Raw genomic sequence first — 13,507 nt, forward strand, 5'->3', positions numbered from 1 at the left:
CTTAGAACCCAGTTTTTTTCATCATACAAGAATCTATTAATTGCACACAGAGTGAAATTAATTTAAAACACTAAAGTAACAATCCGTAATTCGTAAAATTGGTGACGTAATGTTCTCTGATCATATTTTTTATTGGTTATAAAACCAAACATTATTTACGATACATACTATTCTTTTCGTTTAGCACTTAATCAGTTTGGTAATAAAATGCCCTTTACAACACACTAAATTTATCAAATTAAACTATACTGGTATTTACCTATACACGCATCACCGTAGCTTACATCGAACTGACATACAATAAAAATCCCAAACAATTGTTTCCTCGGTAATCAAACCTGTTACAATATTAAGGTAAACAAACCATTACTTATAAGTAAATTTTATTTAAATGGCTCAATAAAGTACAAATTCAATGCGCATTATATTATCCACGTAACTTCTGCTTACCAAAACTGAGTTTTTATATTTGGATTATTAAATTTATTATGAATTTGATTTCCGTAAAAATATTAACGGTTTGGATTCCATAGAACGAAATAGTGTAATCTATTTTACGGTACTGACTCAGTTTTTTTAAGTAGGTCGTAAATTAAATGAACAGCCCTTTAATGCAGACATATTTCTGTAATGAGAGAGATAAAACCGCGCAATTTATGGTTGAAGATGTAATTCCTATCATTTCTGTCTGATCTTCCATTTCACCCTTTCACCATTTGACTGTCCATCAGTCGGTAGCTCATGTCCGGGAGACGTGGTCAAGGTAACATCAGGAGCAGACCTTTTTCCACCGATTTCAGTCCAGCACTTCTCATAACAGTGCACAGTTTTGAGGACGATGAGTCTTTCACTTGATCGGTCCATTGGTGAAGGAGATCCATTGTCTTCTGAGTCAATCAATTTTTCCAACTTCGCATCACCTCAGCACCTATGGCCTCTGCACAGATTGCAACGTTGGGAGCAATAGATCAAGTAAGCCGAAGGCATGGAAAAGCTTGTACTAAGATATCTGTTGTCAAATTATTATTTCGTCGGGAATCAAACATAGTATCATAGCTTAACTGCTAATATTTAAATAGCATATATTCTTCAATCAACAAAAGAGCAGTGTTGCCCTAGTGGCTTTAGCATGCGACACTCATCCCTAACGTAGTAGGTTCGAACTCCGGCTGTGCTCCAATCGACTTTTTCTATTTAACATTTACTCGAATGGTGAAAACATCGTGAGGAAGCCGGCCTTAGACCCAATTAGTCGACGGCGTGAGTCAACACAGGAGGCTTATCATCTACTTGCCTATTAGATTGACAACAGATACAGAAATCTGAGGCGCAGGCCTAAAAAGTTTGGAGCACCACTGATTTATTATTTTATTTATGATCTTCAATCATGTCTTGTATCAATGTTTCAGACTTTTTCCATCGATATCAAGTCACAGAGATTTCCTCTTGCTATTTTATTTTGCAGGAGTGTTAGAGCGGAAGAAATTTGATTTTGATTTCTCAATACGATGCCTTTTATGATATTTTAAGGCTTAGTGAAGCTCGTAATATAAATAATGTTACTGTTATGTTTCAATTTTCGATAAAGGATCGATATAAAATTATTATGTTTGTCGTAAATGTTTTTATTACTGACCCACTTGGCATCATGAGAATTTTATCACAGTTACACATTTTTGAGGCCAAAATCGAAAAATGACATCGTTGGTTGTATGCTAGCATAATTGGCCGTGATGAGGGAAATTCTGTCAAAATGCCAACGATTCGTTTCCTAAGGAAGCTAATATGGTTCCACGGTTTCATATGGGACACCGGTTCAAATGCCGCACAATATTTGCTTATCTGGAGGAAGAAGGGTGCACCACTCCACCAACCCAAAGGATCCTTAACTAGTCTAACCACTGACTAGTCCAAAAGCCCCAATGGATAAGGTCGAGAAGTAGTATATATACTTAGAGGACGGAATAATTTCAGTAGCGCATTCCAGCGCAAGCGCAGATTGTGGGTACACCTGTCTCAGCTCCGTCATAATCTTTGATTTGTTAGTGCCATGTGCTGTCTAAAAATGGCTGGTAGTGAAGAAATATGGAATGCAGTGGTATCCGTCTGTCAGCAAGTAATGCTACAGAAAGAGGCAGCTATGCTAATTCTACAGGAAGGACCACTCTAGAATGAATCCTTGGGTTAGAAGACGCGGAAGAAATAGGAGAAGATATGCCCATCTCCTACCTCCTATGTAGTGTGTACTGCAGCGAAGGTCGCAAATGGATTTCCACCTCGAATATCACCCAAAAATCTACCTGAATCAGATATTCAACAAAGGAACCAAGGAAACAAACCTATGTGTATCTGTGATTATGGTTAAAAATATTGCGTGGGTGGAGTGAGTCGGTGTTGTATGACAATTACAGAGGCTCTTTGTTTTGAAGGTGAAAGTTGTTTAGCGAACTTGTTATCTACTAGAGAGCGATGGCTCTATTTGTGTTTGCAACTCTAAAAACTGAACATCACATTATAATTATACTACAATTTATTCAATCGAATCTAATACATTTTACAGTAGTGCTCTTACTGACTACGGACCTCACATCCCTGGGGTTGTAGGTTCGATTCCCGACTATGCACCAGTGGACTTTCTGTCTATGTGCGGGTTTAATCGTACGGTGCAGGACAACATCGTGAGGAAATCGGCATGCCTTATACCCAAAAAGTCAACTGTGTGTCAGGCACAGAAGATCACAAAAAAAATATTAGAGAGACAGAAATCTGAGGCCCACACCTAAAAGGTTATAGCGCCATTTGTATATATTACTTTTAATGTATTAAAATAGTTATCATTAATTAATAATTAATTAATCTAGCTATCCAAAGGGGGAACGCTGCCAGTATCGGAACCTTGCCTAAAGGGACTCCTTTTAAAAATATATTTTAGTTATTATATTTTAAGGTTAGAATGTATAATAAATAACACAATTAAAATGTAATAATTAATAAAGTTGTTATCATTTCATTTTAAAATGTGTACTGTATACGAAACATAGAAGAAAATATATGTTTGTCAATCACAAGACAAAACATTAAATACCTATTTGAGACTTGAAGAGGGCTTTTGTTTATACGCGCAATAATAACGGTGTGTTCATTTCTTCTTGTTAATATTTAAATTTAATAACACGATGAGATTTAAGGCGTATCTTAAAGCTCCGGGCGAGAAAGTTCTGTCAACAATAAATTTTTAAACCTCGGAATTAGCTTCAAGCCATGAAACGTGATCTTCGTTGCGCCCAAAGCGTGGAAGGGCATTCTTTATTTTACAGATCTAACTGATTTAAACGGACATACCGATAAGCCTCGTAATGAAATGAAATGTAATGGACTTAAAAACTAAATTTTTTTAATTATTCTCAGATAATATACGTAAATTTTAATTTATTCAAAACATAAATAAAGGAAATAAAAATCTAATTTATTATATAATACGATTTAATTTCATAATTAAAATGGCCTTCCTTATATACAATAACACATAACTCTTATATAACATACACTCGGTACTCTTAATAATTTTATAAAAAAGTACAAATACAATCAAGTATTTAATAATAAAAAAAAAACTTTTTTTATTATGAATGATGAAATGTTTAACCTCTTACAAAAGTTGAAATGCAAAGCTTAATTAATTGATTGTAAGTTTAAATTTTAAATTGGTAAAATCTATTTTTAAGTACTTTTGAACTTGAAATTATTGTCTCCTTACAGATACTTTCAAATGTATGATTCTTGCAATTTCAGGTATTTATATATTTTTTCTGTAATCAGTCCAAAAACAATTGAAGCCTGAAATCGCGAAGTTTGACACTAAATAATATCTCTGAATACGATTATCTAAACTTGGCTTGTCTGCAACTCTACTTGGAAGGTATCAGTTCAACTCATCATGGATAGGATATGTCGATCTCCCCGCAATATCTTTCGTTCTCCATATAAGAAAGTTAACTATGCTAAAAATAACAATACATCGGCATACAATGTTTAATACAATAGGTTATCTATTCATACAACGCTTATCCAGAAATACGCTGGAGTTCCCCCCTTCATTGTTGACATCTCCAGGTGCACGATTTGAATAGTCGTTTCTTGTAAAAATAGCAGTGGAACTCCTTGCGCCCTTCCACCTTCCCTAGACAGTTTTATAATGGTTCATTTAATCGGCAGTTAATTAGGGATCTCCTAGGCAGGCGCCCAATAGGCTACATTTGACTTATCAGGTGGGATTGTTGCCATACGTCTATCCAGTTCTGTATAAAAAATCTATGTGAATAAAATAATTGAAGAGGATTAAGAGTCGCATCCTATCACTTCTATGCGAAATTTCATCAACATCTCCTTGATGGCTGGAAGTCTACCACGGTCCGTTTCACAAGGCACTTTCTTTTTAGCCAGAACTGTGGTATCGACTCCCGGTGGGTCCTCTACGGCCTCTATTCAAAGAATCCATCAAAGGCCGGCAACGCACCCACTAAAATTACTGCTGAATGATGACTGCCCTTTATGGACGTCCCGTAGGCTGATTTGCCCCCCAATTATATAAAAAAATTCTATTATACATTGAATTAAAATTTTTGTAACAATATTCGTTTTCGAGTTGTAACCAAAGGAAGGGTCTGTCAAGTTGTATGTTCTTTGACGAGGGGTCAGTAGGTCGAGCTTATCAGGTCTCGCTTCCTGAGATCTTGGGGTAGTTAATACTATGGTACCACGCTATGTGGGAATTATACGTTATTTAGGCCGTAAAACGTTATTGACCGTTATAAAAACGATATTTTTGTTTGAGTTTTGCTCGGTAATTTTGCTTCGTGGTATTAGCAAGAGTTATTTTATTTATTTCTACACGTATAAAATACTACCACCTTTTTAGGTCTGGGCCTTAGACCTTTGTATTCATGATCATTTGTCAATCTAATAGGCAAGTAGGTGACCTGACACACACCGTCGACTTTTTGGGTCTAAGGGAAGGCTTCCTCTCGATTTCCTTCACCGTTCGATTGAATGTTAAATGCGCACATTAGTCTGGTCAATATAGACATTTGAAATAAAAAAAATTCCCGGAGAGCAAAAAATTGGTGTTACAAATAAAGTTTTAAAAATCCCCATCGATCCTATGTGTGGTAAAAAAGTTATTCGAGGTCAAAGGTTAGAATTTGAGGTTTTTTGAATTTTTCTCGAAAACAGTAAGTTTCATCAAAAAATGTTTCAAGCCAAAGTTGAAGATCTTAAAAATTTCTACAAAAATGATAGTCACGATTTTTTTCCTAAGAGTTACCATTCCTGAGATACCGCGCTTCTAAGAGTCACATTATACATGGTATGCATATAAGCCACGTGTAAAAATAACGCCAATACTGCTCTCATACTTTTATACGTATGGCACAAATGAAATTATATAGACATACGTGTATGCATAAGATGTGGAAGATGAAAATTAAGTTAAGTTAAGTATTAAGTTAAATGTTACATTTATAATAAACACTGTTACACGTCTAGTATGTTCCACTGAATTCGTATTAAACGATTTCCACAATTTTAGCCAATAGATGGCGCGAATAGTTAGTATCAAATTACTTCCCTACAAGTAGTAAGTGCGCGTGCGCTGTTACGCCAATCCAAGTAATTACAACTCGCCCTACATACCGTAGCACTAATTGCGTGGTTTCCGCGGAAAACTGCAAAACGTGAGTCACAACTCACGTAAATTGAAAAACTAATTTTTAAGTGAATTATATCTTAGGTATGTTTACGTAATAACATATGGTCGCCTTTGGCTTATAAATAAGATATAATTAATAAGTGATTGTGACCAAATAGTTTGATTCCTGGAATCTAGGAGCTCTTCGAATTAGATTTTAGGAACATGCTGACAAAACACAGACTCAATGACCTGATTGCGTAACTATTTCTAGATTATAATGTTTTTATTTGTTTATTTAATTACACTACGTTACCTTATACATAAGTTATTAGGTGGCCTTATCGCTAACCAGCGATTTCTTCCAGGCAACCCTAGTATGTGGAAATAAAATAGAAACATCTACAGAGGGTACAAGAAGTGCATAAATAATGAACAAAAAAGAACATCAAATAACATGTAACACTAATATAATAATAATATAATCAAAAACTAATAATATATAAACAAAAATGTAAAAGCTAATCTTAGGGTTAATGAATCACAATTAATAAATATATGTGGCTAATGACGACGCAGAAGATATATGAAAATATTATAGAAAAGAAGTACTATATAAAAAGGCAATTTGGGAAAGTTTCAAGACCCTTTTACATTATATATACTTACATTAAGTGTTAGAGGAGGGGTTCCGGGAAGGTAAATTTTCATTTTTTGACATAATGTATTTGTTGTATTATCAACTTTCTTTTTTTATCTTACTAGCTAGACCGGTGTCCCGAATAGCAGAATAAGTATTAAAAAAATAAAGAATCGACTGTTAGGCGGTACGATGTTCGCCAGGCCAGCTAGTAAATAAATAAATATATAAACAGCTATACTAAAATACTTCTTAAGTAACTCTTAAGTAATACTCATCAGTAATTCTTAATTTATATAATGAGGCACATATCGGATATAATATTGATAAAGATTCGTAGTTGACATCGTTTACAACGCGAGATTATTTCTGACATTTAAATAGTTTTTTTGGTAAGTGAATTAAGGACAGTTGATAACAGAAATTGATATTATTCATTATGTAATGTAAAATTCTACCTTTTAAGACAAATTTGCATGCATTTCTATGGCAGAATATGCGAATTTTAGTTTGTACCACCATAATATATGTATATATATGTAATATAATACTTAATATTTTTTTCTCACAGTGGTTGCCTGGAAGAGATCGCACGTAAGCGATAAGACCGCCAGTTGCTCTCCTTTTTATTTAATTATGTCAATTGTACTATATTAATGTATATGCAACGAAGGGTTAATAAATAAATAAGTATTTTTGTATATTGCAAATAAATTATTATTATGGCATATATACACGAGCATAGGTATTCAAGCAGGCTTTTTTCGTTCAGTGCGTGGGTCAATACAATGACCCGTGACTCATAGCCTTAAGTGCCAACAGTGGCATTGTGTTATTTCATAGCCTGGGAGGTCATATTGCATTATTATACACCAAGTATACACTTGCAAACGTGTTCATACAAATACGCGTTGAAAACATTTGACGATCGTCGAATTGAACATTTTGCTTTCTTTAAGATCTTCCTTAAATCAATACACGTTAATTGAAATAAATGTTTTAAAATAGTTTTTTTTCAAAACGAAATATTTTTGAAGCGTATTTCTTTAGGCGCATGAGGGTAAAATTTTTACGGATGAAACGTCACGAAGATGTGCAGCGTTTTTGTCGAAGAAAGGGGACTGAGACCGATTGAGAGAGAGAGTGAGAAGGGCGAATTACCTTATAGAAATTTATTTTTTTAAATTAAAATTTCGTAAAGAGAATTTATGAAATATTGGTATATTATATTTTATGCAAAATTTATTGAAATCTCAAATGACTTGTAAATTAAAATGCCACGTGTTTTTATAATATAAGAAATAAATTAAGAAAAATAAATTTATAATTTGTATTAATTTTCGACACTTAATATTTTTATAAACACCCATTTTTAGTGAGTGCGTTGCCGGCCTTTAACGAATATACATAAAATAATTATTATTAATTAAAATTAAAATTATAAATCCAGTCGTATCGGATTGACTAGATATAGTATGTTTTGTTTAAAAATGCGCTATTCGCATACCAATAAATAATAATATTAATATTATAAGTACCAATTTCGAGTCAATAGGACTTAGGACTTAGGCGATTAGAACGAAGAATAAATTCTTAGACTTAACCTTCGATGCGCTGGCGCATGCCTCATTGTTATGTATGGAACGCGTGTGAAAATATTCGCCATTCAATGGCCACTTCGCTACCCAATTAGCCGTCTGTATTCAAAAGAGATTGGTCAATCTTTTCCTACTAAATAAAAACTGTTATTAAGTGATATATTACGAGGTGTGTTATGGTCAGAATCAGAGTCGCTCGTTAAGTAAAGATTTAAATGCATACGATTTAAAATACTGAAGTATTTCCGAACCAATACGACTTAGGGTCCTTCAAGAAAAGACCAATTCTTGAAAGGCCGGCAACGCACTTGCAAGCCTTCTGGCATTGTGAGTGTCTATGGGCGGCGGTATCACTTAACATCAGGTGAGCCTCCTGCCCGTTTGCCTCCTATTACATTAAAAAAAAAAACTGATGAAAAATGACTCAAAACACATTTTTCTCCATGGAAACCTTAGATTTGAACCTTAGTATTAGAAAACTTGCTGCGTTAATTATTTGGTATTATTATTATTTTCTTTATTCCTATAACGTTTACAGTGTATATTCTTGTATACTGTTAATATATTGTGTATATTCTTATACATATTCGGATGCTTGGAAAACCCATGCGACTTCATCAATACAAAGAGTCCCCTCATGAGTTGTATGCTGAGATATTGCAGGCAATCGATTGTAAGTTGCATGGGTCTGGTCGCTGCGCCTTCTTAAGTTCTCATGTCATTTGCATATCCTTTCTAACATTTATAAGTATCTGATTGTCCTCCTTGAAACATGTGTGATTTTTTGAGCAAAAATAAAATATAAATAGCATTGCAACGCTAAAAAGGCGTTCTTCTGTTTCCCTAAACGAGTCGTTATGTTATTGGTTCTAGAATCTTAATGTCTGACCAACTTATAATTCTCCTCTTTGCACCGACTACTAACAGTTTAACAACAGAAAAAAGAAAACAGGACAAAAGAATATAAAGAAACAAAAACAATGAATAATAAATAGAAGTTATTTAACACATAAAGCACGCCAAACATCTTTTATAGGCGCCACTGTGTTGGCACTCTTGTAAAGGCAGGCTATCAAATAGTTGCGCTCCCTCAAACATCAGCATACTCTTGCCGTCATTTATAATTTACTAGTGGACCCGACAGACGTTGTCCTGCATGATATTTCAAGCGATTAGTAAAGCAAAGTATGAAAGTACCGACTGCAGCGCCATCTGGCGGGCTTATTTGTGAATCTAAACCATTCCCAGATCCCCTTGAACACACACAAAAAATTTCATCAAAATCGGTCCAGTCGTTTGAGAGAAGTTCAGTGACATACACTGATTATTATTTTATATGTATTTTATCAACATTATGACTCCAACTGTGACTGTAGAGCGAGTAGAAAATAAATTCACCCTTTACCTCTAGAAGAGAATGTATGGAGTGTATCCTTTGCATCCGACCCTATTTGTTCTGTGTATGGTGGTAATGACCAGCTTCACCTCAGAAGAGAGCTTGCTTTACCAGTATACTAGGATACTTACGGGTAGGCATTATGTGGATATAATGGAGAGACTGGGTTTACGGACAAGCAAGAATCTGAGGCGGTAGTCACAGCTCTTGGATGTACCGCGCGCATACTCCAACTTGGTTACCGAGGCGCCATACTACACACTAGGTAGACCTATTTGTTTCAACTCTGAGTTCACAAGAGCTGCTTAATATTATAAGAAGATATAGGTATTTAAGTTTTTTGTTAAATGTATTTTTAATGTATGTTTAATTCAAAGGTAATCATCATCATATAGGTAACACAATGTGTGTGTGTACATTGTGTTACCTATATGAATACACGTGTATGAACGTCAAAAAAGAAATACATATTTAATGCGAAATTTTAATTAAAATTTTACATTTACATTATCGGTGTATTAGTTGTAACTGTTAAGATGTGGGAAATAAATATAAAAATGTACCAATTGGTAACATTTACTTTCGTAACTTCCTATTCATAATAGACAGAACGTTGCATTAAACGTAACAAAATATCCACAAAACAACATAATACAACAATCACGTTTGTTTGTTTATGCAAATCTAAGTCGTGACCGACAATGATCGACTAACAGCACTGACCTCGCAATTCGATATTATAATCGATTACAGCAGTAATCAATTATTACCATCATAGTTCCGTAATTTAATTTGATGAGTGTTTTAATTATTGTAAGAACAGGCTTCAGTGCTCTCATCCCTGAGGTCGTAAGTTGGATCCCGTCTGCATGGATGGATGTGCGCATTTAACATTCGCTCGAACGGTGAAGGAAAAACATCGTAAGGAAACCGGCTTGCCTTAGACCCAAAAAGTCGACGGTGTACAAAAGTAGGCTGATCACTTACTTGCCTATTAGATTGACAAATGATCATGAAACAGATACAGAAATCTGAGGCCAAGTCTAATTGCACTCTTTGAACTCTTTTGTCGGGTTCTTTCAAGTAGAAATTACGCTGTGATGAAAAAAGACAGATAAATAGTTCAAATGGTGCCAGATTAATTTAATTAGATCAAAAAACGTTGAAGCAATTTATTTTTTTAATTTTAAATTATTGTATTAGCAGGCTTAAAGGGTTATCTTCTGGCATTGTCTTGATAGGGCATAAATGGCAAGGCCTTCTCTAACAATTTCCACAGAACTCTATGGCTTTCTATATACTGCCGTTTACTTGCCGTTTAATTCAAGACTGTGGACTCCCAATGTATCCAATTACTAATTTTCTAATTTCTTTTGTTTCAGACGCAAGACATTTAGAACGCTGTCGAAGTAAGTTTAATACACCCCTTGCTTATGGTCTAACGGTTAGACTCTAACTAAATACACTTAGAGTGTGAGGGTAATAACTTCTCTACTACTCAATCACTCGAAACAAATATTTTTTCCACAGAGATAGAAATATGGAAACATTAATAAAAGTACACTCAAATTTAGCCTTTGGGTAGAGGGATGAGCTTAGGTTAGCTCTCCATCAAGAAAATAATTTTATAATTTAAAATAGTGGTTTGCTTAATGTGTAACAAACAGAGATGAATTCAGGAAAAACATTATTTAACAAAATATGCGTAAAGTATACGTTATAACTTCTTAAATGTATTATAAAGAGACACCAACTGCGGACCAACTGTGAAGGAGTATACTTAATAGCATAAACGTTTTTCCCAGGATTTGGTTCGAAATGAAAATATTATTTATCATTTTTATCATGATTAGCAGCAGAGCAGGCGGAAAATAATAAACAGCTCAAATATAAGTCTTTACTCCTTCGATTTTGTTCCCTTTGAAGTAGACTTTTGGGCCGTGGGGTTCAAGTGCACAAGCGCTAAAGATTGTAGTTGGCGCCTGGTAGATAGTACCGGTGACCCCAGAGCTGGCATTCCTCGCTCAAACAATAAGTATCGCAATACAGCGAGAACATGCTGCCAGCGTTAAAGTTACACTGCATAAAAAAATAAAATTAAATATTCTTAAAATTATTTTTATTATTACTTTAGGTTAAGAAAATTTTAAATACTGTACGTAATATAATAAATAGATAGTGATAAATAAATAGTTAACATATCTATAAACGAATTAACGAGAGTGTACAATATTTTGACAAGTCCCCTGACAATTTACATTTATTTTTATCTGGTATATTCATTCTAAATTGTTCTACATACAAACTTGTTTGTTGAAGATATTATTAGACTCTTAATTTGAACAGAAAGAAAATCGAAAGTGAATTCTTGTATTTACGTAATCGGATAGTTCAACTTATAAATATTTATAAACATAAAAATTTACGATAAACATTCAGAAACACGATAAAAACAACAAAACCCACTCCAATTTGACATATCATTGATTGATTGATGAATTTTATGGCTTAACTAGTAAGATGGAGTCGTTGATAGTTTTTTTCTGGACCAGTTGAGGCTTTTTGGGTAGACAACAGCATTGTAATTTTAAGGACGAATACCACCACACTGTACTAAAAGTAGTACAGTGTGTAGTACAATCTAGTAGATAACCTAAAATTCTTTAACTAGACTGTCTATTCTGAAATAGTCAAATTATCTAGATACAAACTCACAAAACACATAAAAATTACACTAGCCGGATTGGATTTCGAGTCTACAGAGTTCTTACTACGTATTTTGGAATGACTGTGAGGTTCCTCTAACACAGACACAGCGCGCAGTTATAACATATCTCATCTACACTCTCTCTGTGTGTGTTACATACGGGTGTGTGTACACACGCACACACACCCGTTCACGTACATACATTCATCTGATTAGTTTGCAACTAATTTACTACCACTGAAACTACTTTTTGTTAAAAATTTGTTTTAAACATGCACCATGTACGAAACAATTGTTATCTACCAACAACATAAGGGCTCTACTGTGGGGATAGATGAATTTTGTCACAACCGTATTTCTGTCACGAATAAAGTTTTTAATTTTTATTCGACACACATCAAAGGTTTCGTAAGTTTCTTCTCCTACTTATAACCACACCCCCGGTCTTCTGCTCTCAAGTTACGTAATATTTATATTTTTTTGTACAATAACTTATTTATAAATAATAATAAAAAACGAGGTCAGACATCATGACGCTGCCTGTGGCTCGTTTGTCTGCAAAATTAATAACTAATTTGCGTTAAAAAGGCTTCGAAACCTATTGCCACCTGTTTGCCATTGATATTTTTTATACAATTATTAGGCGTTGCTAGACTTCACACAGTATGGTTTAATGGCACTTTACTTCATTGATCATATAAAATACTATGTTGGTAATTAAAAACAGCGAGTGGCAACATTAATGTCAAGTTGGATATGAATATAATTAATTTCGATTTTATAGCGCGATTAATGGAGATTTTACGACATCAACTATAAATATATTTAAATTTCACGCGCAAATATAAAATAATACAAATTTTATTCATTCACTGTTATGAATAATGAAAAACTAATTCATTAATAAAACTAAAATGATTGAAATATTACAAAAATATTTCTACCGAAATAATCACACTTGGGGTGGTTTAATCAATCACTCACAGATAATAATACCTTATACAATACGCTTTGACATATGACATCCACAGACTATATGGTTAAGTCATATAACACCTGTTTAGTAACGATAGATATAATAAAAATATAGAATCCGGTGTAAGTTATTTTCTGTTGGTGACTGGTTAAAAATAATTAAATTACACGCAAAGACATTTTTTAGTTCATAAATCTTTTCTCGGTCATTCTATCTCTCTCTGTTGCTACTATCTCTTTCTTTCGCCTTTGTTAACGGCCAAAACCAATATGCAATATCAATCCAATTTTAGCTGTCATAGACTGACAATTCAATCCATTTCTAAAGAAAAGCATGCCAATATTCAATACATGGACTGAGATACCAATCTAATTATTCAACCAATCGTTCAGAGGGCGGAGAAGAGATTGAAGATTGCCCTCTGTATGAAAATGAATGTTTACTCATGCCAACAACCTATCTGTCCATTTTGACAGTTGCTTCTATTGGCCAAATCAATCTCGG

General features: G+C 34.0%; 1 protein-coding gene across 1 annotated transcript in view; it reads left to right on the forward strand.

Annotated features, from left to right (window-relative positions):
* LOC125056663 (ras association domain-containing protein 10) overlaps nt 1-13,507 on the forward strand; it is a 103,377-nt gene that overhangs the window by 13,408 nt on the left and 76,462 nt on the right. Inside the window, exon 2 of the mRNA XM_047659908.1 lies at nt 10,703-10,729. The gene's annotated coding sequence lies outside the window, so the exon portion shown is untranslated. The remainder of the gene's footprint in view (nt 1-10,702; nt 10,730-13,507) is intronic.

The sequence above is a fragment of the Pieris napi genome, chromosome 15 (genome assembly GCF_905475465.1).
Source record: "Pieris napi chromosome 15, ilPieNapi1.2, whole genome shotgun sequence".
Classification (NCBI taxonomy): Eukaryota; Metazoa; Arthropoda; class Insecta; order Lepidoptera; family Pieridae; genus Pieris; species Pieris napi.